The sequence below is a fragment of the Schistocerca americana genome, chromosome X, assembly GCF_021461395.2.
Source record: "Schistocerca americana isolate TAMUIC-IGC-003095 chromosome X, iqSchAmer2.1, whole genome shotgun sequence".
Taxonomy (NCBI): domain Eukaryota; kingdom Metazoa; phylum Arthropoda; class Insecta; order Orthoptera; family Acrididae; genus Schistocerca; species Schistocerca americana.
The window spans coordinates 717,466,635-717,482,103 of record NC_060130.1 but is presented as its reverse complement, the minus strand read 5'-3'; the positions used below and the strand labels follow the sequence as shown (position 1 = coordinate 717,482,103).

Genomic DNA, 15,469 nt, shown 5'->3' with positions numbered 1-15,469 from the left:
GACAAGCAGAATGAATATTCCTAGCTACAAGGGGACAGGAAGTGATGTGATGCATAGTCTAAAAGATTTAAGAGATCTATTAATGACTATAGTGGAAGTAACTTAAAAAAGCAACACAAATTGACCAGAATTGTAGAACTTTACTAGTATCAAACATGTTTACTCACTGACCACATTGCTTATTAATTTTATCGGTAAAAGTTTTGGCCATGCAACAGACACCTTCATTACATAAAATGTTGCCGCAGCACATATGCTATCAAACCTTGTGCCCTTTGCAAGTACAATACAAGACTCAGTATTTTGCTATTGTTCAATTTGCATTATGCTATGAGCCATGTGTGTCCAACACCATAGATGAGTGGTCAGCATGGCTGACCGCCATGTGGAGGGCATCTTATAAAGCTCTTGTAGCATACAATTTTATTTAGACTTGTACTTTACAGTTTGGTGCAAGTCTTTTTAGTTTAGGGCACTTGAGCCCCTTCAATGTCATGTATCATACTGTAATTATACTAGTAGGTGACTGACATGTGGACATATTGTGTGAAGTTATGTTTGTGTTGTAGCTGCCATTAGTTGTTGGACTGTTTATCTCACTAGTCTTCTCACCTTGATTAATATCTTTCATGTTTCATATTCAGAAGTTGGATTAAAATAAGAACCAGTACGCCCGCTAGTAATAGTGATAGTGATAGTGGTGGTGGTGGTGGTGATGATGGTGAAGGTTTATAAATCTGAAGGAAATGGGAGGGGGGGGGGGGGGGGGGAAGAGGGTAGAGGTGTGTCAGCATGAAGCTGGACACCCCTCAGCATGCTGTGTATTTTTTTATGGTGAATGCCTGACCCCCAATGACATCAATACATAAAATATATAGAGGGATGCAGGAACATGAGGCAGTAATTGACAAAAAGGGGAAAGGAATATAGTGGAAGCAAATGGGGTAGCTTTGAGAGGTGAAATACTGAAGGCAACAAAGTATCAAAGATGTAAAAAGACTAGCCCTAGAAGAAATCCTTGGATAATCACAGGAGATATGGAATGTAACTGATGAAAGGAGAAAATATAAAACTGCAGCAAATGAAGCAGGTGAAACGGAATACAAACACCTAAAAAATGAGTGACAGGAAGTGCAAAATGGCTACATAGGAATGGATAAGAACAAATGTAGGGATATAGAAGCATACATAACTAGGAAAAGATAGCTATCACCAATGGGATAACTAAGGAGGTCTTTGGAGGTATGTGAATATTAAGAGTTCAGATGGTAAACCAGTAGTAACCAAAGAAGAGAAAGCTGACAGTTGGAAGGAGTGCTATACAAGAGAAATGAACTTTAAGACAATATTATAGAACTGGAACAGGACACAGATGAAGATGAGATTGGAGATGAGAAGAACTGGACAGAGTTCTGAAAGACCTAAGCCGAAACAAGGCCCCTGGAGCATACGAAATCCCATCGAACTACTGATATACTTGGAAACGCCAGCCTTGGCAAAATTATTCCATCTGGTGTGCAAGATGTATGGGGCAGGCAAAATACCCTCAGACTTCAAGAAGAATGTGGTAATTCCAAGCCCAGTGAATGCAGGTTCTGATGAAGTGGGAATATTATTGAACTATCAGTTTAACAAGACATGGTTGCAAAATACGTACACAAATTATTTACAAACCAATGGAAAAACTGGTAGAAGGCAACCTCAGGGAATTCAGTTTGGATTCTGGAGAAAGGAAGGAACATGCGAGGCAACAATGACCTTACGACTTATCCTAGAAGGTAAGTTAAGAAAAGACAAATCTGGTTTATGGTATCTGTGGAGACAGCTTTTGACACTTTTAGATGGACCCTTTGAAATTCTGAAGATAGCATGGGTAGAATACAGGTAGCAAAGGGTTACACACAACTTGTGACTGCCATCTGGTTTCTGCACAAGAGCTGAGGGGCACGGAAGGGAAGCAGTGGTTGAGAAAGAAGTGAGACAGGGTTTTAGCCTATCCCCAATGTTATTTAAACTGTATGTTGAGTAAGCAGTAAAGGAAGCCAAAGAAAAATTTGGAGAAGGAATTCATGTTGAGGGAGAAGAAATAAAAACTTTGCAGTTTGCTGATGACACTATAATTCTGTCAGAGATAGCAAAGGACTTGGAAGAGCGGTTGCACAGAATGGACAATATCTGGGAAAGAGGATATAAGATGAACATTAACAAGAGCAAAACAAGGGTAATGGAATGTAGACAAATTAAATCTGGTCATGCTAAGGGAATTATATTAGGAAATAAGACAATATAAGCAGCAGACAAGTTTTGCTATTTGTGCAGTAAAATAACTGATGATGGCCGAAGTAGAGAGGAGATAAAATGTGAACCAGCAGTGGCAGGAAAAGCATTTCTGAAGATGAGAAGCTTGTTAAAAATTAATATATATATTTAACAATGAATATATAAGTCTTTTCTGAAGGTATTTGTCTGGAGTGTATCCTTGTATGGTAGTGAAACATGGACAATAAGCAGTTCAGACAAGTATTAGATAGGTACATCATGTGACTACTGAGGTGGTGCTGAATAGAACTGGGGAGAAACAAAATTTGTGGCATAGCTTTATTAAAACAAAGGAACAGTTCATAGGACACATTCCGAGACATCAAGTGATCACCAATTTAGTACTGGAGGAAAGTGCGGAGGGTAAAAATTGTAGGAGGAGACCAAGAGATGAATGCAGTAGGCAGGTTCAAGACGATGCAGGCTGTAGCAGTTATTCGAAAATGAACAGGCTTGCAGTGGGTGGAGCAGCATGGAGAGCTGTGTCAGACCTGTCTTCCAACTGAAGACCACAAAAACAACAATTACAACATTTCAAACTATCTACTTGTTCAAGGTAGTTTCCCAAGCAGGTTTCCATCAAGTTGTGCACACACAGTAATGAATTAGTGTAAAGAGGTAATTTTCTCCACTGTTTAGTGACATGTCCTACATGTGTTGAAACCATTCAAAATGGCAAGAGTTGCTTTATGTTTAAACTTTCATACAAGTAGTTCGCAAACTGTGGCAATTACAATTCACAAATAGACAAGCCTTTAATTATTGGTAAATTCAAATACCATAATTGGAATTCACTGGAAGAATCTTAAGGAAATATAATTGATCTAGGAAAGAGTGCCTCACAAAATACTGCTTTGAGCAATTCTCGAGTGTTGCTCACTAGTCTGGGATTCTTACTCAGTTGGATTAATAGAAGATATGGAGTAGAAACCAATAAAAACAGCTCATTTTAACATAGGTTTGCTAATAAGTACGAAAGTGTCATTGGTGATGCTCAAAGAATTCCAGTATTTGATGCTACAAATAGGGCAGAGAGCATCACAGAGAGGTTTACTGTTGAAGTTCTGAGATTTCACACTGCAAGAAGAATCGGACAATATGTTACATCCTACCACACACACCTTCACACCTTGTGAAATGACCATGAGAAAATCACAGCACTTGAAAGTCATATGGAGACTTACTGGCAGTCTTCTTCCCAGGCTCCATTTGCAAATGGGACAGTGAAGAGAGGAAATTACAATGTTATCTGAAGCACCTTCTGCCACACACCTGAATGGGGCTGGCAGAGAACAGAAGCAGATGTACAGTTACGTTAAATATTTTCAGTTGACACTTCTCACAATTTTTTTTTAATATGTGGCATTTTGCCACGTATTTCCTCTAACCTTTCAAAAATATCTTTTAATTTCTTACATCATCACTGTCTCCAAAATAGCTTCATATTAATTATGACACATGAATGATCCACTCATAAACAAAAATTTAACAGTGTTGCTTTTGAGTAAAACCACTAGCAACCAGTATTATCCTGATGGCATATCCTTGTAAACATTGAATATCTTAACTGTTTTTGGTGACACGGTGATTAGCACATCAACCTACTTCAAAGATTGTATGCTTAAACACAGTAAGAGAAAAAGGAGTTGTTGAGAACCAAGACACAGTATATTACAAGATTATGGCTCGCAGAATATTTCTGTGCTTGATACACGCTCCCCTAGAACATTTAGTTCCAATCCTAAAAAATTCAAATCATTCTTAGATATTCCTGTGGCAAAATAAAATACAAACAGAAGATTGGTACAATTTAAGTTCAATCTCAGTGTGGCGAGATGTCTTTTTTGAACTTTCAGAAATTTCTCAGCTATAGTTAATTTAATCAAAAGGTGACAAATGATTAATGTGTCACAGCCTAGTTTGAAAACTTCTGAGTAGAGGAATAACTAAGAGCTGGTATAACAATTGTATAATTGGAAAATTAGTATATGAGTAGTTATAACTAGTATTTCCTATAAAGATTTTCTTCTTTGGAAGTTATTCCCAAAGAAGACTAACACATTTAATTTTAAAATATTGGTTACTTTCACTATCCAGCCAGTTGCTTTATTTTTTTCCAGACAAACATGTTTTATGAGAGATAATATTTTGGGATCCCTTAATGCATCAGAAAGGCATACACCATTCTCACTGAAGAGAGACACTGCATGCAGCAGTTTTCTTCTAGCATCAGATCACCTTCCTCATATTTCTAAATATCATTTCCAGAATTCATGGAATTTTCTCAGTTATCTGAAACAAATTCAGAACATATTAGTTAGCACATGTTGCTCACAACTATGTCACTTGTCAAAACTTTCTATGATATGCAAAATCTTGTTAATACCTTTACACAGAAAAAAAGTCAACAAATAGATGCATCATCACATTGTCCTTCACATCCTTGAGGAAGTACTGCTAGAAGACCAATGAAATGCAGGTACATTCTCATGCACTATAGATGCCAATGTTCATGAACAGTTTCCTAATTACTCCTTTCATTTACAGCTAGTTTACACACAAATTCCTGATTTTTACTGATGTCACTCTCATTCAAGTATTGGGTTACATTTTAATTACATCATTCAGGCTTTCTTCACCAATATATCTCCCTGTTTTTTTCCCATACTAGGCACAGTTGTGGTAGGACATCTACACAACCTCATTTCATACAGAAACTGTCAGTATCATGCAAATCTCAATAAAGGACAGAAAAGCCCAATTATCAGTATGCAACCATAATCAGTATGGACCACTGAAATTTAAAAGAAAATGTGTGAATATTATATAGATAATAATGTAAGTAAGTTTCTGCACTTGATAATTATTCTTCTTAAGTTCTGAAGTCACTTACCAGTTAAGTGAGTTTCCATGGTACACAAAGCTGGCCTGTCGGAATTAGTGCCAAGTAAACACATTTCTGACTGACTATAGTACTTACTGCTAAGCACTTATAAAATTACAACTTTAAGAAGAGCTCAGAGGAATTGACTAACAGCTGAGAAGTGGGTGGTTAGCTGCTGGTGAAAACTTATGAGGTAATAAACAGTAATGTAGAATTTGTTAAAACACTAATGCACGACAATTCAACATTTGAGTGTCGTCAGGAAATGAGAGCATGTTTCATTAACAAATGTTAGGAGTGTTACTGAAAAATGTAATGCTTAATAACAATAAATACAGTACCTTGCAGAGTCCAGAATACACAATCAATAAATGTCAGAAAATGGAAATACGCATTCTAAAGAAAAAGCAACAAAACTGCAAAAGTGATTTAAAAATGAAACAATACAGGATACGTTTACTCTTTCTACCAGTTAAGCTTGGTAGTGGTGTGATGTCGTCAAAGTGAAGAGAATCCAGAATTCTATTGGCAATTGATCCCATTCCTGAGAAAGAACTATGTACAACTCTATGGTTGGTGCAACAATGGATGCATTTTTATCTTCTAAATGTCTCCTAATCACACAATATAGGACATAGAACGTTTCCAAAACCAAACTCACTCTCTCTCTCTCTCTCTCTCTCTCTCTCTCTCTCTCTCTCTCTCAGAAAGGTGGAAGGAGCATATAGGACGTCTGTACAAGGGCAATGTACTTGAGGACAATATTATAGAAATGGAAGAGGATGTAGATGAAATGGGAGATATGATACTGCGTGAAGAGTTTGACAGAGTACTGAAAGACCTAAGCCGAAACAAGTCCCCGGGAGTAGACAACAGTCCATTAAAATTACTGACAGCCTTGGGAGAGCCAGCCCAGACAAAACTCTACCAACTTGTGAGCAAGATGTATGACACAGGCGAAATACCCTCAGACTTCAAGAAGAACATAATAATTCCAATTCCGAAGAAAGCAGGTGTTGACAGATGTGAAAATTACTGAACTATCAGTTTAATAAGTCACGTCTGCAAAAAACTAATGCGAATTCTTTACAGACGAATGGAATAACTGGTAGAAGCCGACTTTGGGGAAGATCACGTGAACACGTGGGGCGATACTGACCCTACGACTTATCTTAGAAGCTAGATTAAGGAAAGGCAAACCTACATTTCTAGCATTTGTAGACTTAGCGAAAGCTTCTGACAATGTTGACTGGAATACTCTCTTTCAAATTCTGAAGGTGGCAGGGGTAAAACACAGGGAGCGAAAGGCTATTTACAATTTGTACAGAAACCAGATGGCAGTTATATGAGTCGAGGGGCATGAAAGGGAAGCAGTGGTTGGGAAGGGAGTGAGACAGAGTTGTAGCCTATCCCCGATGTTTTTCTATCGGTATATTGAGCAAGCAGTAAAGGAAACCAAAGAAAAATTCAGAGTAGGTATTAAAATCCATGGAGAAGAAATAAAAACTCTGAGGTTCGCCAATGACATTGTAGTTCTGTAAGAGACAGCAAAGGACCTGGAAGAGCAGTTGAACGAATGGATAGTGTCTTGAAAGGAGGATATAAGATGAACATCAACAAAAGCAAAATTAGGATAATGGAATGTAGCCAAAATAAGTCAGGTGATGCTGAAGGAATTAGATTAGGAAATGAGACATTTAAAGTAGTAGATGAGTTTTGCTATTTGGGGAGCAAAATAAATGATGATGGTCAAAGTAGAGAGACTGGCAATGGTAAGGAAAGTAATTGTGAAGAAGAGAAATTTGTTAACATCGAGTATGGATTTAAGTGTCAGGAAGTCATTTCTGAAAGTATTTGTATGGAGTGTGGCCACATATGGAAGTGAAACGTGGATGATAAATAGTTTGGACAAGAAGAGAATAGAAGCTTTCGAAATGTGGTGCTACAGAAGAATGCTGAAGATTAGATGGGTAGATCACATAACTAATGAGGAGGTATCGAACAGAATTAGGGAGAAGAGAAACTTGTGGCACAACTTGACTAGAAGAAGGGATTTGTTGGTATGATATGCTCTTGAGTCATCAAGGGATCACCAATTTAGTATTGGACGGCAGCATGGAGAGTAAAAATCATAGAGGGAGACCAACAGATGAATACACTAAGCAGATTCAGAAGGATGCAGTTTGCAGTAGGCACTGGGAGATGAAGAAGCTTGCACAGGATAGAGTAGCATGGAGAGCTGCTTGAACCAGTCTCTGGACTGAAGACGACGACGACAACAACAACAACAACAACAACAGTAGTGTGCTATCTAGATTTTGTTATTAAATACAGTTGTCCTCAATCTGACAGTTGGTTTGAACACCACAGTGCTCTACTAGGCATAGTTGTACTTGGGGTTGTATGTTCTTGCCTTCCTCTGGCATTTAAACTGTGCCTTCAGCTTAACATGGCCTCAACATAATACTGGAACTTTGCACTGTTTGCATTGTCTGAGGTGAAACTGGTTAAGGACAAAAAACCTAATTTAATTATTATTAATACTTATACATAATTATTAAGTAATGGATTTCTTTGTGAAACAGTGAAGTTATAGACACTAATACTTACAAAAGCCTTTCTCTGTTAGAATAACACAACTCAAAAATAAATGAAAAAATTCTCAAACAAGAACAAAAACAATCATAAAATGCACCATTCACTTTCACAAAAATCTGATGCTCTTTAAAGAAAGTCGTCACACTTTATTTGCACGTTGAATTTTTCAGTGGTTTTCTGATCATTTAAAGGTACAGCCAACATACAGATAATGAGAACATAAACAATATATTTGTTAAGTAGATGGAGAAGTAGTTCTTTTTCTTCTTCTTACTTTATATTACTGTATAAATACCAAGTTCAAGAGAGTCAAATCAGCCATAACTTGACAAAATTTGCAGATGAAACACTAGTAGCAGAACATTCAGTGGCAGAAAGGCATGAACAGGAGAAACAACTTGCTAGAATTTTGCATGGAGCATGGTTTAAGAATCACGAAAGGAGGTTGTGTATGTGGAAGAGACTGTTTCAGGCAGATTATATAACAGAATTCAGAAACAAATTGTAAACTGCAGAAATTTCATGGGATACATTGAAGTAAGATATAGTGGAAAATAGTACATTGTGGTAGCAGGAAGAACAAGATTTTTGAAGGCAAATATAGGGTTATCAACATGAAATAAAATAAGGTTAATGTAAGAGTAGATGAAATAATGAACAAGAAAATATAAATTTGGGTAAGCTACTATGAACAGCGAACTGGATGCATTATTGTAGCCAAGATGGAAGGAAGGAAGACTGGTGTTTAATTACAGATGGAGCACAAGCTCAGATGGGAAAGGATAGGAAGGGAAAGTGCTGTGTCCTTTCAAAGGAACCATCCTAGTATTCATCTACATCTACATCCACATCTACACCATTACTCTGGTATTCACAATAAAGTGCCTGGCAGAGGGTTCAATGAACCACCTTCAAGCTGTCTCTCTACCGTTCCACTCGCGAACGGCACGTGGGAAAAACGAGCACTTAAATTTTTCTGTGCGAGTCCTGATTTCTCTTATTTTATTGTGAAGATCATTTCTCCCTATGTAGGTGGATGGCAACAGAGTGTTTTCGCAATCAGAGGAGAAAACTGGTGAATGAAATTTCATGAGAAGATCGCATCGCAACGAAAAACGCCTTTGTTTTAATGATTGCCACTCCAATTCACGTATCATGACTGTGACACTATCTTCCCTGTTTCGCGATAATACGTAACGAGTAGCTCTTCTTTGTACTTTTTCAATGTCATCCATCAGTCCCACCTGATGCGGATCCCACACCACACAGCAATACTCCAGAACAGGGCGGACAAGTGTGGTGTAAGCAGTCTCTTTAGTAGACCTGTTGCACCTTCTAAGTGTTCTGCCAATGAATCACAGTCTTTGGTTTGCTCTACCCACAATATTATCTATGTGATTGTTCCAGTTTAGGTTATTTGTAATTGTAAGCCCTAAATATTTAGTTGAATTTACAGCCTTCAGATTTGTGTGACTTATCATGTAATTGAAATTTAGCTGATTTCTTTTAGTACTCATGTGAATAACTTCACACTTTTCTTTATTCAGGGTCAATTGGCACTTTTTGCACCATAAAGATATCTTATCTAAATCATTTTGCAAGTCGTTTTGATCATCTGATGACTTGACAAGACGGTAAATGACAGCATCATCTGCAAACAATCTAAGATGGCTACTCAGATTGTCTCCTATGTCGTTAATATAGATCAGGAACAATAGAGGGCCTATAACACTTCCTTGGGGAATGCTGGATATTACTTCTGTTTTACTCGATGACTTTCTGTCTATTACTACGAACTGTGACCTTTCTGACAGGAAATCACGAATCCAGTCGCACAACTGAGGCGATGTTCCATAGGCACGCAGTTTGGTTAGAAGACGCTTGTGAGGAACGGTGACGAAAGCCTTCTGGAAATCTAAAAATATGGAATCAATTTGACATTCCCTCTCGATAGCACTTATTACTTCATGAGTATAAAGAGCTAGTTGTGTTTCACAAGAATGATATTTTCTGAATCCGTTTTTCTGAATCGTTTTCTTCGATGTACTTCATAATTTTCGAATACAGTAAATGTTCCAAAACCGTACTGCAAATCGACATTAGTGATATAGTCCTGTAATTCAGCAGATTACTCCTACATCCCTTTTTGGGTATTGATGTGACTTGAGAAATTTTCCAGTCTTTAGGTACAGATCTTTCTTTGAACGAGTGGCTGTATATAATTGCTAAATATGGAGCTATTTTATCAGCATACTCTGAGAGGAACCTGACTGGTATACAATCTGGACTAGAGACCTTGCCTTTATTAAGTGATTTAAGCCGCTTTGTTACACCGAGGATATCTACTTCTATGTTTATCATCTTGCCAGTTGTTCTTGATTGGAATTCAGCAATATTTACTTCGTCTTATTTTGTGAAGGAGTTCCAGAAAACCATGTTTAATAACTCTGCTTTAGTGGCACTGTCATCAGTGACTTCACTGTTTTTATCGCGCAGTGAAGGTATTGACTGCATCTTGCCACTGGTGTGCTTTATGTATGACCAGAATCTCTTTGGGTTTTCTGCCAGATTTCGAGACAGAATTTCCTTGTGGAAATTATTAAAAGCATCTCGCATTGAAGTACGCGCTGTGTTTCGAACTTCTGTAAAACTTTGCCAATCTTGGGGATTTTGCGTTCTCTTAAATTTGGCATGTTTTTTCATTGCTTCTGCAACAACGATCTGACCCATTTTGTGTACCATGAGGGACAGTACCATCACTTATTAATTTACGTGCTGTATATATCTCTCAATTGCTGTTGATACTATCTCTTTGAAAACATTCCACAACTTTTCTACACTTACATGATCGGATCAGATGGAGTGAAGACTGTCTCTTAAAAAGGCGTTAAGAGCATTTTTTTCAGGTTTTTTAAATAGATATACTTTGCGTTTCTTTTTGATGGTTGTAGGTGTTACGGTATTCAGCCTAGCAGCAACTGCCTTGTGGTCGCTAATCCCTGCATTCGTCACAATATTCACTATTTATCCCGGATTATTTGTTGTTGAAAGGTCAAGTATGCTTTCGCAACCATTTACACTTCGAGTGAACTCATGAACTAATTGTTGAAAATAATTTTCTGAGAAAGCATTCAGTACAATTTTGGATGACATTTTATGCCTGCTGCCGGCATTAAACGTATAATTTTTCCAGCATATCGAGGGTAGATTGAGGTCACCACTGACTATAATTGTATGAGTGGGGTACTTCTTTGAACTGTTCAGCAACTATATCTTCTGAGTCAGGGGGGCAGTAAAACAATCAAATTAATAGTTTAGTCCGATTGTCAGGTATAACCTCCACCCATACTATTTCACATGAACTATCTACTTCAATTTCGCTACAAGGCAAACTACCTCTGACAGCAATAAATACTCCACAACCAACTGTATTTAATCTATCCTTTCTGAACACTGTTAGATCATTTGAAAAAATTTCAGCTGAACTTATTTCTGGCTTTATCCAGCTCTCTGTACCTAAAACTATTTGAGCTTCAGTGCTTTCTATTAGGGCTTGGAGCTCTGGTTCTTTCCCAACATAGCTATGACAATTTACAACTACAATACCAATTGATTATAGAACTACCTTTCTGTGTTTTACCTGCCCACTTTTAGACGCACGCCGCTTCTGTGGTTCCCTGAGACCCTCTAACCTAAAAAACCGCCCCGTCCCCTCCACACAGCCCCCACTACCCGTGAAGCCACCTCCTGTATGTAGTGGACTCCTGACCTATTAAGCAGAACCCAGAAACCCACCACCCGATGGCGCAAGTCACGGAATCTGCAATCTACATGGTCACAGAACCACCTGAGCCTCTGATTCAGACCCTCCACTCGGCTCTGCACCAAAGGACCACAGTCGGTTCTATCAACGATGCTGCAGATGGTGAGTTCCACCTTAATCTCGGAAGCAAGGTTGGCAGTCTTTACCATTTCCGCTAGCCGCCCAAAACCAGACAGAATCTGCTCTGATCCAAAGCGACACACGTCATTGGTATCGACATGAGCCACCAGCTGCATTTGGCTGCACCCTGTTATCTTCAAGGCATCCGGAAGCACCCTTTCCACATCCGGAATGACTCCCCCCGGAATGCACATGGAGTGCACACTGGCTTCCTTCCCCTCCTCGGCAGCCATATTCCTAAGAGGACTCATTATGCGCCTAATGTTGGAGCTCCCAACTACCAGTAAACCTATTCTCTGTTAATGCCCAGACCTTGTGGGCCGAGAAGTTTCCTCTGGAACAGGCTGGACGATTGCATCCGGCTCAGAGACATTGTCAGCCACAGATAACGCCCGAAACCTGTTCGTCAAACTAACTGGGGAGGTCCTATGATCAGCCACTTGGAAGTTTTTTGCTGCCTGCCGGACTTTGGAATGATCTCCCACTCGACCACGGGTGATGGGTCAACCTCAATGCAGGCAGTACCGGGGCGGTCACAGCAGTGGACCGCTCAGGGGACACATGGGATGTGCTCGACGTCCCTTGCATCCCCAAGCTCGATCCCCCACAGTGATGCCCCTTGGCAGCAGCCTCTAGCTGTGTGATGGAAGCCAATGTAGCATGGAGCTGTGAGTGAAGAGTGACCAACTCAGCTTGCATCTGTACACAACAATCACAGTTCCTATGCATTACTGCAGTCGCTCTTGTTTTAAGCTCGTAAAAATATGCAACAAACGAATGGTGTACTCGCCTTATTAGCACTGGGAGATCGAAGTCCTCTCTCACTGACAGTCTAACTGACACTGAGCTGTTCTAACCAAGCAAACAAAAGCCTATACGATACGAGGGTCGATACAACGGACGATAGCAATGGCAGTACTGTACACTACACTGTTATTGAAATAAAAGGTTGGGCCTAGTAAGGACATGAACATGCATGAAATTACAAAAATAAACTAGTAACTTCACAGGTAACTGAAAATAAGTCGCTCCTGTTTCGAGCTCATAAAAATATGTAACAAGCGAACAGTGTACTCGCCTTATTAGTAGCAGGAACTAGAGGTGCGCTCTTGCTGGTGGTCTGACCGACACTGTGAGTTAGAGAAATCATCGGAAAGTTAAATGTGGTCAGCAGGACAGGTATTTGATTTGACAAGATGGATACAAAGCAAATTTACATTGGCTACAAACTCTGCAGGTGATGATGCTATGCGAAACATTTCCAAGGACAAATGCTGACTCCAACTATAATTTCTTTTTTTGTTATAAACTGTAGATTAAAACTGAATAAACTGGTGAAACATACGAAATAAAGGTGGGACTTGGAAAGACTGAAAGAACCAGAAGTTGCTGAGAGTTTCAGAAGGAGCAATTGACTGAAACAGCAAAAATAAACACAACAGATGACAAATGGATAGCTTTGAGAGATGAAACAGTGAAGGCAGCAGAGTATCAAATATGAAAAAGACAATGCCTAGTAGAAATTCTTGGATTACACACTAAATATTGAATTTAAGTGGAGAAACGAGATAATGAAGCAGGTAAAAGGGAATACAGACATCTAAAAAAAGGTCACTGACAGAAAATTCAAAATAGCCAAGCAAGAATGGTTATATGGGAAATGCAAGGCTGTAGAAACATTTATTACTGGGGGAAAGATATATGTCAACTACAGGGATGTTTAAGAGGCTTTCAGAGAAAACAGAAGCACCTGGATGGAAAGTATGAGCTCAAATGGCAAGATAGCATTAAGAACTGAAAGAAAAGCTGAAAGGTGGGAGGAATGGATAGAATGAAAATGAAATTGAAAACACTATCACTGAAAGGGAAGAGGAAGTAGATGAATAATAATGTAGTGCTCAACGGCCTAGTGAAAGTCTTTCAAATGGACAGAACTTTGGCAACTTGGGTATTCCTACGCCAACAGGACCCAGTGTTCCCAGGCAGTCACCCATCTCAGTACTAAGTGAGCCTGACATTGCTTAACTTCGGTGATCAGGCAAGCACTGGTATATCCCAAATGGCTAGGCTGTCGGCAAGTGCACTGAAGCTCCAAAGAAACTGGTATAGGCATGCATATTCAAATACATAAATATGTAAACAGGCAGAACACAGTGCTGCGGCTGACAATGCTTATATAAGCCAACAAGTGCCCTGCATAGTTGTTAGATCAGTTACTGCTGCTACAATGGCAGGTTATCAAGATTTAAGTGAGTTTGAATGTGGTGTTATAGTCGGTACACAAGCCATGGGACACAGCATCTCTGAGGTAGTGATGAAGTGGGGATTTTCCTGTACGACCATTTCACGAGTGTACCGTGAATATCAGGAATCTGGTAAAACATCAAATCTCCGACATTGTTGAGGCTGGAAAAACATCCTGCAAGAATGGGACCAACAATGACTGAACAGAATTATTCAACACGATAGAAGCGCAATCCTTCCACAAAATGCTGCAGATTTTAATATTGGGCCATCAACAAGTGTCAGTGTGCCAACCATTCAACAAAACATCACCGATATGGACTTTTGGAGCTGAAGGTGCACTCTTGTACCCTTGATGTTTGCATGGCATAAAGCTTTACGCCTCACCTGGGTCCGACAACACAAACATTGGACTGGTGATGACTGGAAACATGTTGTCTAGTCGGACGAGTCTCACTGCAAATTTTTATCGAGCGGATGGACGTAAACAGGTATGGAGCAACCGCATGAACCCTGAACTGTTCAAGCTGGAGGCGGCTCTGTAATGGTGTGGGGCATGTGCACTTGGAGTGATATCGGATCCCTGATATGTCTAGGTATGACTCTGATAGGTGACGCATACGTAAGCATCCTGTCTGATCACCTGCATCCATTCATGTCCACTGTGCATTCCAACGGACTTGGGCAATTGCAGCAGGACAATGCGACACACCACACATCTAGAATTGCTACATGGTGGTTCCAGGAACACTCTTCTGAGTTTAAACATGTCAGCAGGCCACCAAACTCCCTAGACATGAACATTCTTGATTGTATCTGGGATGCCTTGCAACATGCTGTTCAGAAGAGATCTCTACCCCCTTGTACTCTTACAGATATATGGATAGCCCTGCAGGATTCATGCTGTCAGTTCCCTCCAGCACTACTTCAGACATTAGTCAAGACCATGCCACATTGTGTTGTGCCACTTTTGTATGCTCGTGGGGGCCCTAAACGATATTAGGCAGGTGTACCAGTTTCTTTGGCTCTTCAGTGTGGATGCACGTGATACAGGAGGTATGATATTGTGAGAAAAATCTGACACAGCACTGAAAGAGCTAAGTCAAAACAAATCCCATGGTTTAGAAGATACCCCTCAGAATTATTGAGGTCACTGGAAGGGCCATTCACAACAAAATCATTACACTTTGTGTGCAAGATACCTTCAGACTTCAAGATGAATGTAATAATTCCAATCTCAAAGATGGCATATACCAACAGGTATGAATATTGCCAACTATCAGTTTAAGAATCCATGGTTGCAAGGTACTTAGGTTAGGTTAGGTTAGTGTTGTTTAACGTCCCGTCGACAACGAGGTCATTAGGGACGGAGCGCAAGCTCGGGTTAGGGAAGGATGGGGAAGGAAATCGGCCGTGCCCTTTCATAGGAACCATCCCGGCATTTGCCTGAAACGATTTAGGGAAATCACGGAAAACCTAAA

The 15,469-nt window shown here is 39.6% G+C and overlaps 1 protein-coding gene across 2 annotated transcripts in view; it reads right to left on the bottom strand.

Moving 5' to 3' along the window:
* The window catches only part of LOC124555207 (GATOR complex protein NPRL2), a 163,376-nt gene that overhangs the window by 121,972 nt on the left and 25,935 nt on the right, over window positions 1-15,469 (bottom strand). Inside the window, exon 2 of one of the 2 annotated variants that reach the window (XM_047129054.1) lies at window positions 4,404-4,611. The exons of the other annotated variant lie outside the window; for it this stretch is intronic. The gene's annotated coding sequence lies outside the window, so the exon portion shown is untranslated. The remainder of the gene's footprint in view (window positions 1-4,403; window positions 4,612-15,469) is intronic. 2 annotated transcript variants of the gene reach the window in all.